The sequence below is a fragment of the Ambystoma mexicanum genome, chromosome 4p, assembly GCF_040938575.1.
Source record: "Ambystoma mexicanum isolate Mex_15411 chromosome 4p, UKY_AmexF1_1, whole genome shotgun sequence".
In the NCBI taxonomy this organism is placed as follows: Eukaryota; Metazoa; Chordata; class Amphibia; order Caudata; family Ambystomatidae; genus Ambystoma; species Ambystoma mexicanum.
Genome location: NC_090927.1, coordinates 1,053,244,957 through 1,053,259,148, shown reverse-complemented (window position 1 = coordinate 1,053,259,148; position 14,192 = coordinate 1,053,244,957).

Genomic DNA, 14,192 nt, shown 5'->3' with positions numbered 1-14,192 from the left:
GCAGGCCCAGGAAGGGACTCAGGTAAGGTATCAAAGAGGCCTAGGGAACAACTCAGGTAAGGAATCAGGCAGGCCCAGGAAGGGACTCAGGTAAGGAATCAGGCAGGCCCAGGGAACAACTTCTGGAAAGGTAACAGGCATCCCAGAGCGGGCTGAGGTGAGTACAGGCGGCCCAGGTAGGAAGCTCGCAGAACGAAGCAAACCGCGTTGAGACGCGGCTTGCCTCGAACTGCGACCTCCTTTTATGGGTCGCCGGCGCCGGTGAGGCTTGGAACGCAAGCTGCTTCACCTCCAGGCGCCGGCGTACCCAAAGCGAGTCCTGGAAGGCAAGCCCTTCCTAGGGCTCGTGCCCAGTCCACGGCGCATGCGCGGAACCGAGACAGAGGTCTTCCGCGCATGCGCCGTAACCCTCCGGCTCCGACACCCAGCGCTCTCCCCCTGGCGAGCCCCCAAGTGCGGAAGCGCGGGTAGACTCGCCAGGAGGTGAAGGGACGCGCGAGCGCGGCGGACCCCGGTCTCCAATGTGGCGTGACACGGAGAGAGATCTGCCACCAACTCGTTGTTTGGAGAAGCGGCTGACCCTGAGGGAGTTGGAGGCAGATGAGCGAAGAGCTCGCGAAGGAAGATATTTAGGAAGAGAGAGTTGAAGGTATTTTGGCCCAAGGCCCCAGAAGGCCTTGTGGACAATGCAGAGGGTTTTGAACTTGATCCTCGCAGTCACTGGGAGCCAGTGAAGTGATTTCAGTCCTGGAGAGATATGGTCCCTGGGCTTGAGGCCAAGGACAAGTCTTGCAGTCCTGTTCTGGATGAGTTGCAAAGGGCAGAGAGTAGAGGCAGGCAGATTTAGATAGAGGCTGTTACAGTAGTCCAGCTTCGAGAGAACCAGGGCTCTAGAGACAGTGAGCTTCTGGGGGAAGGTGAGGAAAGGAAGGATACCTCTGAGGAGGTGTAGCTGGTAGTGTGACTTCTTAGAGACGTCAGATATGTGAGGAGAGAAGGAGAGTGTGGAGTCGAAGATGACCCCGAGGTTTTTTGCCTTGCAGGTAGGAGCAGGAAGAGGGCCAAGAGAGGCCGGCCAGAGAGCTGCAGGGAAGGAGGGAGTGGTTGTGCCGATGAGTAGAATCTCAGTCTTACTGGCATTAAGGCAGAGGTCATTGGCGGCACACCAGTCCTGGATAGCAGAAAGACAATCAGAGATGAGGGAAGGAGAAGAGGAGGCCGAGGGTAGCATGAAAATGAGCTCTGTATCATCCGCATAGCACTGAAAGTAGGGGCAGAGAGCGGCGATGCGGTGGGCGAGAAGTGCCAGATACTGGTTGAAGGGCCTGGGGGAGAGGTTAGGACCCGGGGGGACACCACAGGTAGAGAAAAAGATGTCAGAAAGGAAAGACCCCAGTTGGACCTGGGAGGGTCGATTGGGGAGGAAAGAGGTCAGCCACGCCAGAGCCTGACCAGTGATACCCAGGTTATCACGGAGACGGTTGAGCAGGATGGTATGGTTGACAGTATCCAAGGCAGAAGAGAGATCAAGCAAAATTAGAACACAAGGAATGTTAGAATCAAGGTTCCAGAGCAGGTCCTCACGGATGTTCAGGAGAGCAGTTTCCATGCTTCTGGCAGCTCTGAAGCCAGACTGATGGTCATGAAGACTGCCAACAGATTCAGCATGGAGATTAAGCTGGGAGATGGCCAGTTTCTCCAGGAGCTTGCCCAGGAAGGGAGTGATAGAGATTGGGCGGTAGTTAGCTGGGCAGGAGGGGTCGGAAGAGGGCTTCTTAAGAAGGGGGTCAAAAGGGAGTGCTTGAGAGGGGATGGGAAGACTCCAGAGGCGAAAGAGTGATTGCATAAGTCAGCAAGGGCAGGGGCCAAGGAGTCGATGTGGTCCTTGATAGTTTTGGAGGAGCAGGGGTGGACCTGTTTTGATGAGACATTCATAGATCGGACTTGTCTCGAAACCTCGTCAGCAGAAAAAAGGGGAAAGGAAGAGAAGGGGAGAGGAGGGGTGGCTGCAGAAGGGCCAGAGGGAGAGCAGGGAATAGAGGGGGGGAGGTGATAGGAGGAGAGTGAGGACAGGATGTCCTGAGTTTTTTAAATGAAGTGAGAGGCCAGTGCTGTGCAGAGGGCCTGGGAGGGGACAGGAGAGGTAGAGACTGCAGCAGGGTTGGCCAGCTCCTTGCAGATTTTAAAGAGTTCAGCTCAATTGTTAGATGCCGCAGAGATGCGGGCTTGGATGAGGGCTCTCTTCTTGGAGAGAACGGAGAGCCGGTATTGCCTTTGGAGCAGGCGGCAGGCCAGTTTGTCAGAGGATGCACATGAGGCGCGCCATTTCCTCTCTGCCACCCTGCACTTGCGATTAAGGGTGACGAGATCGGAGTCATACCAGGAGTTACATTTGGCTTTGGGCTTCAGGCGGATTCTCATGACAGGGGCAAGGATATCAAGAGTATCAGATATAGCAGAGTGGAGAGGGCTGTGTCAGGGTGGGAGTCAGCCGAAGGGAGAGGAGGGGGCAAGAAGGTGGCAGCAAAAGCCTCAACTGACACGCGCTTCATAGGTCGGATGACCAAGAAGGAAGGTGGCAGTGATGAGGATGGCTTTGCCTGTGGGGTAGGGCGGGTGAGGTGGGAGGATAGGAGAAAGTGATCACTTTCACATCTAGCAGTATCTGTAATGCTTTAGCCGCTGGGGTGGGCTTATCAATCCTATCATCTGACCTGTCCACCCTAGGGTTCATTACACAATTGAAATCCCCGCCCCAAATCACCGCACTACCCGCACACGCGCTAAGATTGGTGCACAGAGTTCTGAAGTATGCCGCTGTGTTTTGGTTAGGGGCATACGTATTCACAATGCATACTTCTTTATTCTCTATCAGCCCTTTCAATATAATGGGTTGTTAACCTTTGGCGTGATGCATACATGTCTATTGTACATACAACAGTCACAATACAATGCTAACAAATAACACATACAAGACCACATTAAAAAGCAAAGCAAGAACATTTTTGGCAAAGCATTCCATGTCTTCACAGAATGATACTTTGTTCCAATATTTACACTATGATAGAAGTTCAGAGCTATTCTCCCAGAGGTCTGTGCCATTATCTGTTAGCACTATAAAATATAGTATAGACAGCCCCCACACATTGAAGTATTGAATAACCCCACTTTAATTTCAATTTCCAGCCACCCCTGTTACCATGAGCAGGAAAGGGATTCATGCCATGTTATAGTCTTTGTAGCAGCGATTCATTCATTCTCAACAACTCCCTGATGCACCACCAGCATTTACATATCAACTGTATGCATCAAGTATTAGTAAGAAACACTAGCAAATACAGGTTGCTGCCTTTTCAAGCTTGCATCTCCTCCCCATTGTTTCATAGTTCAAGACCTCCCATCCCATGCTATTGGATGACTGCAGCAGAAGACAGTCTGAGTCATTCAGTACACACTGCTCTGAGTCATTTCCTTTGCTTTGTGGCAGTGCATTAGTAATTGCTGGAATCCTCCCACCATCCTGCCTCCACAGTTCATCAGCCAATCATCCTCCCACGTTCCCCTCAGCAGTTTAATTCCCAATACCTTCTTCCATTGCGGTCCAGTCCAGCTAGCAGCTATCCATTCTGCGTAATACCTCATGCTTTTCCCCCGGTCCTCATGTGCGCTTTCAGCTGCCTTGTGCGCAGCGTTATGTTTGCAAGGCCCATGAGAGAACAACACAAGAAGGAACAAAATGAGGTATAATCGAGCCCACAGGAGAACGGCGTATGTCTGCTCATGCTCTCCCTCAGATGCCGAATTTAGTATCTGCTTGAGCCGCGGCAGACCTCCGCACAGTAGAATGGATTCCCCGAACCTCGATGTAGGAAATAAATGTAATGGACTTCCTGAGTCATGGTCACATGACGACCCGACGTCATTACAGGGTCCTTTATTCAAATACCTTCAACTCTACGCTCCCAGCTCACGGAGTGGAAATAAACAATTAGGATTGGTTGTAACAGCAAAAAACCAACCCTCCTTTCCAATACATCTCTGCTCAAGTCTCCAAATATCATGATTGTGTGACCCCCCCCCAAGGAGAGATCACCAAAATCACGCGCTTTCCTCAAAATCATCTCTTTGACAGGAAACCGCAAGAATTTCACAACAAAATGTCTAGATCTCTGGCCAATTGCAAGTTTCGGACCCAAACTCCTGTGCACCCTCTTCATCTCTAAATGTATCTTTGGATCCAATTTCAGTAAGGTAATCAAAGTTTTTTTCCAAGAAGTCCGTAGGTTTGCCCTTCTCTGCATTTTCTGGGAAGCCAGCAATTCTGACATTGTTTCTCCTTTAAACATGTTCTTGTTCAGAGAGCTTTAGGAATAACTTGTCATTCTTAGATTCTAAGTCTCTTATTTGATCAGCCATCCTTAAAATCTTCTCATCCACTCCAGTGAGATGTGTCTCAACTCTGTCCATGTTAGATGTCAGCTCTACATATCTCACCTCCACCTTGAACACTTTTGCCTTGATGTGAGCTATGTCCAAAGTCACTTTAGTTAAAAGATCCAATGGTTTGTCTTCTCTTCTCTCAGGGTATCCTCTTCCCCCTTCTGCCTTTTCGCTGGTTGAGTTGCTTCAGTTGTATTTCAGTCAGCCATTGTAGGAAGGAGGGTTCAATCTAGGCACAGGAGCACAGCCTTCAAGCTGCCATCCCTGGAGGTGACAGTTCTCGCAATGACGACTTTTAACAAAGTGAGCCTGACTGATTGAATTGTTAATATACCGTGGGTAAGCAAGTTTACAAACAGTGATTTATTTACAAAGTGTGCCAGATATGTATTTAGAATATGCAGACTGGATGCAAACCTGACCACATGAGACCATGCTGAGTGACCCACAATATATTGTTTGCAACGTCTAAAGATGTATTGTTTGGGGCATGCAACGCCCTCTTTTAGGCACTCTTTAGACAACTCTTTCTATTTGAACCCCCCCTTAATTTAACTTACATTGGATTTTTTTTCATGTGTTAACATAGAGAACCAATTTTGAACTGTTTGGCCTTTTGCAGTATTTGTCTTAAAAATTGTGCTGTACAAGGCCTCATTTAAAAACATGATTTTAAAAATGTTTTCGGGGTTGGGGGTAGTCTCAATACATTACTTCACTACACTCATTCACTTTTGCTAATTTTTAGGGAAAGTGAATGGCCTTACCTGTTGCCACTGATCTTGGTTTGTTAACAATGTCAGTGATGCAACCCACTCCCAGCAACAAAAGCTGACTCTGCCATTAGCACATGCTTTATAATGTTACTGGTTGTGTACTGTGGTTGCTGGCATGTTTAGACGCCGGGGCCAGGTACCGTCCCCATCCTTGCCTTTATGCTAGGTGAAAGAATTGTTTGATTCAAAAACATACTTACATAATTCACCTGGTGCAGTGTATGGCTTTCCCCCAGGGAGCATGATCATTGCGCATGCGTGAATGCCCAGGTCGTCCTGGGAGTCTGTAGTGCAGAAGGGGCTTCTTGAAGGAGTTTTGGGTGCACTCAGCAGGTCTTACAGCCCCCCACTCATTTTGTGTTATGACACATTCCCGGACACAGGACTTCAATCTTAATTGGAGGTGTAATCTGCTGGCCTACCACAATGCAAGGCCGCTAAACCAGAGAGAGAAATACACTGTCAGTCAGATACTATATTTAAGCAGAAGAGAGCCATGTCATCCACTGTCACAGCCTATTCATCATCAACACATCCTCAAGTTGAAAGGAAATTGGCCCAAATTCGGAATCCTACAAAGCATTGTCTGAGCAGAGCAACACTCCAACTCAGGAAGTGCGTATGGAAATGATGGAACATAAATTAATGCTTGGGGCTTCTCGGGTGACCATGTGGCACTTCACATGTTTCCCTCAGTGTCTCCCTACACCCAGAGCCCATAAAATACTCAAAGCCCCACTGAGAGGTCAGCTAATATAGCAAGACTGTTAGGATAACAAAGTGCTGCCGTACACAGTCTCTACGCATTCAGCTAGAGTATTGGACTGTGGAAGCGCATGCAGTGATGTTGATGGATTTGGCCAGTATTCGGATCTGTGTACTCCTGGCTAAATACAAACGTCTCAGGCAAGCGCTTAAGGCGCCAAATGACGATATAGGCTTAATAACCAGAAACCATTTGTTCTGTATGTAGCCACTTCTTTCTCATCTAAGGAATCCTCATTGTGACGTCCCAGTTAGTTTGTGCGCGCATGCGCGAGCCTCGTTTTGGGCCCCGCGCATGCACAGGTTAAATAAACTGCGTACCACGGCAGTTGCCGCCGGGACGCGTAACTATCACCAGCGCGTCCCGTGTCTCCGTTGATGTATGCGTGTGCATGCCTGCTGTGAGTGCGTGTGGGCCACCCGAGGCACGGGTGGCCGCCCTCAACGTAACAACTGGTGACGAGGCGGGATACCGCCGTACCGTTCGCCCCATATACACGGCAGAGAAAAAAAAAATCAGCGACGCTACGTCGGACGGAAGCACGGACCCGGCGCGAACATTCCGGTAATGTCGAGAGGCAAGCACACAGCAGTAGCGGCCTGAAAAAGTGCTCGTGCGCTGCTGTTTAAGTGCAACCAATTAATTTTTGGAACTTTTGGTCGCCCCAGAGCCCTGAGGATGATTTTTTTCAACACAGACACCCTGTTGAGCAGTGCTGGAAGACACGACAAGGTGGTGGATTAGCAAGCAGCAGTCTGAGGTACATGTGAAACCCATCCCAGTCAGGTTTGCGGCCTCTGAGACATTAAGAGGTGCCTGTGCGACCTGTGAACATGGCAGAAAGTGATGGCGAAGGAGGAACTGCGGCAGTAGTGACGAGAGCACAGCAGGGGTCGTTGCTACCAATGCAAGAATTTGATGTATCAGGTCCCCCGTCGAAGTTAGGTCCAAAGTGGTTACTATGGATAAAGAAACTTGATATGTATTTCACAGCAACGGGGATAACTGACGATGATGCAAAAAGGGCGACCCTGTTATTATCCGCAGGTCTGGACGTCATTCGCATATATGAATATCTTAACCTGCAAGTAGTCACCTATGCTGCCGTCAAGGCTGCATTGGAGAATCACTTCATACCACTTTCCAATGTTGATTACGAAAGATTCCTGTTCTGCGGGGAAAAACAGAAGGAAGAGGAATCCCTGGATCAATTTTGTGCTAGACTGCGGCTGATGGCCACCACGTGTCGATGGGACAATGAGGAGTTGATGATACGTAATCAGGTTATCCAAGGGTGTAGATCTGGGAAACTACAAAGACAAATACTGAGAGAGCCAGGGTGGACTCTACAACAAATACTTGACAGTGGCAGAACGTATGAGCTGGCGGAAGGGAGAGGTGCCAAGATGGACGCAGCAGTGCGACCGGGCGCATCTGAGGATGCGTTTGCCATCAGCAAGCGAGCCGGATCGAAAGACAAGTGGGGCCAGCGAAGGCAAGGGACTCAGTCACCACATGGGTCTAATTTGATTTGTCAAGACTGTGGATATGACTTGCCGCATTCGGAGGAGTGTCCGGCAAAATCAAGGTCGTGTGGCCGGTGCAATGGACCGGGACACTATGCGAGAATGTGTCGTGCCCCTGCTCCCGTCTCTGTGCAGAGAGGCCCGGCTAGAGTTCGGGGTAGCGGGTCAAGAGGACAACGGAGTATTGCGGCCCTGGAGCAGGAAATGCAAAGACTGCAGATGGCCGAGGAGGAAGAGGAAGACGAGGACGAAGTGTTCTTCATTTCAAACATTGCCTCTGGAGTCAAGAGAAAGAGACAGCCCAAGTGTGTAGTGGACATACAAGGAGTACCGACACAAGTGCTAATTGACAACGGGGCCTCGGTCTGTGTACTGGCAGAAGAACACTATCAGAAAATTCCAGGCCCTCCCACACTGGACAGGTCAGCGGCGAAAATCTTCACGTTCGGCAGGGAAACTCCGCTGCCAATCAAGGGCGTGTTCATAACTCCTGTATCCAAGGGAGGAAAAACGATTAAGGCAAGATTTTTTGTCACGGATGTAAGTCCCCATTCGTTACTCAGCTGTGCAGCATCTGAAGCACTGAACCTGGTTCATTTCGCATTTGAGGTTTATCAGACGGACATTGAATCACTGCTTGTCAGGTTTGGGGGCATTTTCGAAGGGGTTGGAAAGTTGAAGGCGCCCCCTGTGCGTCTGCACATTGACGATTCAATTAGGCCAACAGCCCTGAAGCATAGGCGGATCCCATTCCATCTAAGGGAGAAGGTGGAGGAGGAGCTGCGGTCGCTTGTCAACATGGACATCATTGAGAGGGTGGAAGGGCCTACGCCCTGGGTGTCACCATTAGTGGTCGCGCCCAAGCCGAAACAGCCTGGCGCGGTGAGAATCTGCCTAGATATGCGCCTCCCTAATGCCGCAATCAAAAGGGAAAGACACTTGACGCCAATCCTGGATGACATCGTAGGGGAGCTACAAGGAGCAAAAGTGTTCTCTAAATTGGATCTGTGGGGGCGGGCTATCACCAGCTTGAGCTCCACCCGGACTCGAGATTCATCACCACATTTACGACGCATGAGGGTCTCTACCAATTCAAACGCCTGAGTTTTGGCATTTCGTCGGCCGCCGAGGTGTTCCAAAACACCATCAGGGGAGCTTTGGCAGGCCTAAAAGGTGTGTTGAACATGAGTGACGATATTTTGGTGTTCGCCAACTCTGAAGCTGAACAATTGAAAAGGCTCGAGGATACACTAAAGAGACTGCACGATCTGGGCCTCACTCTACACCGTCAAAAGTGCAAATTCTTTAAAGACCGAATTGGATTTTTCGGATTCATCTTTCACGCCGCCGGCGTGTCGCCTGACCCGGCAAAGATCAGAGACATTCGGGAAGCCGCCGCACCACAGTCCCCCACGGAGGTAAGGGGTTTCCTGGGTATGGTGATGTACTGCGGGCGCTTCATTAAGAGTTTGGCTTCGCTGGCGGAACCACTCAGGGCACTGATGCAAAATGATGCTGTGTGGAAGTGGGAAGCCCGAGAACAAGAGGCATTTCAAGCTCTCAAAAATGCCCTGTCCGATGAAGACACGATGGCGTACTTCAATCCATCGGTGGAGTCTGAGATTGTAGTGGATGCCAGCCCTGTAGGGATGGGGGCAGTGTTGCTACAGCCTGATGAAACGGGGGACATGCAGCCAATTGCATACGCGAGTAAAGCCCTTTCCAGTACCGAAATGAGGTACTCGCAAATTGAGAGGGAGGCCCTGGCCATCCTGTGGGGCTGTTGCCATTTCCGCCTTTACATCTTGGGAAAGCCTGTCGTAGTGGTGACAGACCACAAACCGCTATTGCCCATATTGGCGGGGGTTTCGTCAAAACCGCCCCCAAGAATTGAGAGGTGGATTTTGGCCCTCATGGAATACGGTGTGCGGCTAATATACAGACCAGGAACCAACAACCCAGCGGACTATCTGTCGCGCCATCCCAACAAGGAGAATGCTGAGTTGGAGAGCGGTGAAGAGGACTGCCACGTTTTGCTCTGTCAAGTAGTGGGAGGAGCACTGCCAATGGCTCTCTCGAGACTGGCAATAGCGACGGCGTCCTCCAACTATGAGGTTTTTGGCATTATCAGAGCCGCAGTGAAGAGCGGAGATTGGAGGGAAGTGCTGCGCAATAACTCACAACGCCACGAGGAGGCACAGAGGGACCTGCAAGCGCTCTGGCGAGTTAGAGATGAGCTATCCGTCTCTGATGATGGACTACTCCTCAGAGGGCGACAAATTGTCATACCACAGGCGCTAAGAAAGCGGGTGTTGGAACTGGCGCACATTGGTCATCAAGGGGTCGTCAAGACCAAGGCGAGGTTAAGGCCCAAGGTCTGGTTTCCAGAGTTGGAGGGTGAGGTTGAAAATTTCGTGAGAAGATGCCTGTCCTGCCAAGCGGCAACCCCAGGAGACAAGGCCCCACCAATATGCTCGATGGAGCGCAGCATGAAGCCATGGGGGACTGTTCACGTGGATTTTGGCTTGACTGGTCGAGGCATGTACTTCCTGGTGGCCGTCGACCAGTGGTCGAGATACCCTGAGGTAGAAGTGGTGGAGTCGACTGCGACAGAGTTCACCACCAGAGCGTTGGACAAAATGTTTGCAACGCATGGCTTCCCGGACATACAGTGTTCAGACAATGGACCCCCATTCACTGGCAGCCAGTTTGCCCAATTCCTCCGAGAAAGAGGGATACAACACCGCCGGGTGTCTCCACTATGGCCACGAGCTAATGGAGAGGCCGAGAGGATGATGCAGACACTCAACAAGGTACTAAGGATTTCAGCCAGTGGGGGTGAAGACCTGCTGACGAAGCTCGTGGAATTCCTGCGAGAATATCGAGCAACGCCCCATCAGTCCACGGGGGTTGCTCCCGCCGAGGCGCTGTTTGGGCGGTGCCCGAGGGGAATGTTACCGGAAGTGGAGGGCCGAGGGCCCGGGGTCATTGATGACGGAAAGGTTCAAGAAGAACGGGTGTTGCGCAACAAGAAGGAAAGTGAGAGGAGGGGTTTGCGAGAAAAGGAAATGCAAGTTGGAGATTCGGTGCTGGTTCGGAACCGGCACCCGGAAGGCAAATTGTCTCTACCTTTTGAACCTCGCCCCTGGAAGGTAACGCATGTGAAAGGGACAATGGTGACGGCAGCGTGCGAGCATGGCACCGTCACCCGCAACCGGTCCTTCTTCAAGAAAGTGGACACGCCGGATGAAGCCCAGACCCCGGGTGAGATATTAAGTCCGGAAATGAGCCCCAGAGCGCAAGATGACGTGCCATCGAGCGAAAGCACTCCCGCTGGAGACGGTGACCGCCCCCTGCCGACGGTCATGCCACGGTATCCCGTCTGCCGGGACCGCAAGCTACCGGTTCGTCTGAAGGACTACGTCCTGGACTCAGGGGACTGAGCATATTGCAAGAGAGGCCGTTCCAGTTTGGTGAGACAATGTGTTCATGTTTACTAGTTCAGGGGAGCATGCGCACCCTGAGTGTTATACTGTTTGTCGTTAAAGAAAAAAAGGGATGTGACGTCCCAGTTAGTTTGTGCGCGCATGCGCGAGCCTCGTTTTGGGCCCCGCGCATGCGCAGGTTAAATAAACTGCGTACCACGGCAGTTGCCGCCGGGACGCGTAACTATCACCAGCGCGTCCCGTGTCTCCGTTGATGTATGCGTGTGCATTCCTGCTGTGAGTGCGTGTGGGCCACCCGAGGCACGGGTGGCCGCCCTCAACGTAACACTCAGATGCCCATCTTTAGTGCAGGCAAAGTTCCCAGTCTCTGGAGAGAATGCTGAAACGCATTTATTCTGCAGATGGGAGATTCGCAATCCTTGCATAAACCCGTCCCCCTTAGGATAGTTCCCATAGTATTGTGAATTTATAGAACCATACCTGCCTACATTTGAAAATAAAAATTCCTGAGATGTATGCCTCGCCCACGGGCACACGAGACTCTGCCCATTTGCACATGGCTCCGCCCACACACCCCGACCATCTGTCAAAAAGGTAAACTCGGTTGTTGTAGCTGACATTAGAAAAATGTTCTCCGCCTTCATTTTGCTTACTATAGCACTGATAATCATTCATTAATTCAATGCTCTGGTAAGCAAAATGAAGGCGGCACCGCAGCCGAAATAATGCTGCTTTCAATCCAATGACATGGATTGTAAGCAGCATTATTACGGTGGTCGCATTGAGGCAAAGTGGGCATGAACATTTTGTGCCGTTTCCGGGTCCCGTCATATTCTCCACCCGATTGGCTACAGCCATCTTTTTTGCCAGTGCGGTGCCTGAGATACCTCCAGCTCTTAGCCAGATGAAATCAGGCATCCCACCGGCAAACTTGAAGTTAGGCGCTGAGGGAAAAGTGGCTACAGCCAATCGGGTGGAGAATATGACGGGACCGGAAAGCTGACAAAATTCCTGGGATTGCAGGGTCTTTTTCGGAGACCCGGAGAAATGCCTAAAATTCCGGAGTCTCCGAAAAAATTCCAGAGGTTAGGCAGGTATGTATAGAACCTGCAGTGGCGTCAGCCAGCCAGTCCGGGTTTATGCAGTGAACGTAGTGGTCCTGGTTTTTCTTTAGCTCGCGCGGCGCGCTAACCCTGGCTTGCCGAGGCCTACTGCTGGAGGTCGGAACAGCCCCCACCTCGGCTCACCGACATCACACTGGCGACGAAGGAGCAAAGAATCCACGTGCGCCCGCATTCCTGCCTCAGCAAACGGCAGTCTTGACTCGCGGAGCCGTGTAGTCACACGCGGACCCCCCAACGTTCTGGAGGACACGCATCAGCCGCTGCAGACACCAGGTGCTGAACTTCGCACGCATGTTGGCAGCATACCACCCAACAGAAGGTATTTCCGCATGAACTCCAGCATTTTCGGATATAGACGTTCCGAATCTGCCGCACATCATCCGCGTATGAGTCACGCTCCAGGACGCGTGTTATACGCGATCCATCTGCACGTCTCCGGCTCCCCACGTGTCACAGAGGCAACCTTCAAGGCCGCGTATCACACGCGCTCCACCCACACATCCCCAGCCCACTCGTGCCCGCTGTACGGAGCCCTGCAGCCCACGGCCTACTGCAACTGTGACCCCGAAAAAATAAAAAAAAGAGAAGAAACAATCCGGAAACCGGACCTAGTTTAAAACACCAGACCCCACAATGTGTCACGCCCTGCTTAACTGTAAAACGCGGAGAACAGAAAACGCCGGCAGGGATACCCCAAAATTACCCGGTGCAGTCAACCTCATCAAAACATGTCCAGCTCAGAAACCAGCCCCCCGAGAACCAGCACAAGCCTTTCCTCCAGAATGAGCCTCACCACTGACCACCCTGACCCAACGATGACCACATTCATGCCGCCATTCGACCCATTCGCCACGGAAGCAGCCATCAGGTGGGAAATTTGGCTGCAGCAGTTTGAAATGCACCTTGAAGCCAGAGACATCACAATAGCAAAGAAAAAACGCACTTTTCTACTCAACGTCGGAGCTGCTACCCTGCGCCTTTTCAACGCTGCACCAAACCGCGGAGACAACAACAACTACGATGCAGCCAAGACAGTACTCACAAACATGTTTAAACCTGACCTGACTACGAACGCTTCCATTTCTGCATGGCTAGGCAATGAGAGAAAAAGACTGTAGATAAATTTCATGCTTGCCTTCGCGAAATGGCAGTAGGCTGCGAGTTCCCGGACGAAGAATTCGCAATCCGCCTCCAAATAATCAACGGCATATCCTCAGAAAAGCTAAGAAGAGCGATACTCTCAGAAAAGAACATACGCCTGTCCCGCATCCTAGAAATGGCCCGCCTTCGAGTGCAGACTGAGGACCAGGTAGCGGTGATTGAAGCAGCGATCCAAAGACTCCCGCTAGACAACCCTAAGCCGACAGAAGATGTCGCAGCCATATCAAAACACCAGAACACGCGCATGAAATACGGCCAGAAAACACACGTGCAGCAAGAACGAAACAAAGCCTGCAAATGGTGTGGCGGCCCATGGCACAAGGGTGACTCCTGCCCCGCATGGGGATCCACGTGCAGGAAATGCAACCGCCTCAATCATTATGCGGCAGTCTGCCTGAACCCACCAAACCGGAGTGACAGAGAAACGGCGTCAAGACCGACACCAGAACGCCGGAAAAGGTTTGCACCGAGAGAATCTCCGCACCAACGAGATCGGAGGGGAAAAGCCAGAGCCATTGACGACATCCAAAGATCCCCGGACACAAGTGACAGCGATGACAGTGTGTCTCCCGAGAGGACAGAGAGACGGAAAAAAGGGAGCAAACAGACACACCGAGTACACCTTATATCGGTGTCGAACCACACAGATCACAACAAAGGAAGAGGCCATCGTGTACTGTCATCTCCAACGGAGAGCCACTGAAAGTAGTCATTGACACTGGCGCAACAGTGAACGTAATGCCTATGACCGCATTCAGCAAACTTCACCCGAAACCCATGCTTCAAAAGAAGAAAGTCCGTCTATACGCCTATGGGTCCAAGAAATCCCTACCCGTGCAAGGGTCATTCAAGTCAGACTTCACCCACAAGAACGCCAACTGCCGGGCGCACATCTACGTGGTAGATGCTGGCTGTGAAACCCTGCTCAGCTGCAAGACAGCAGAAAAACTAGA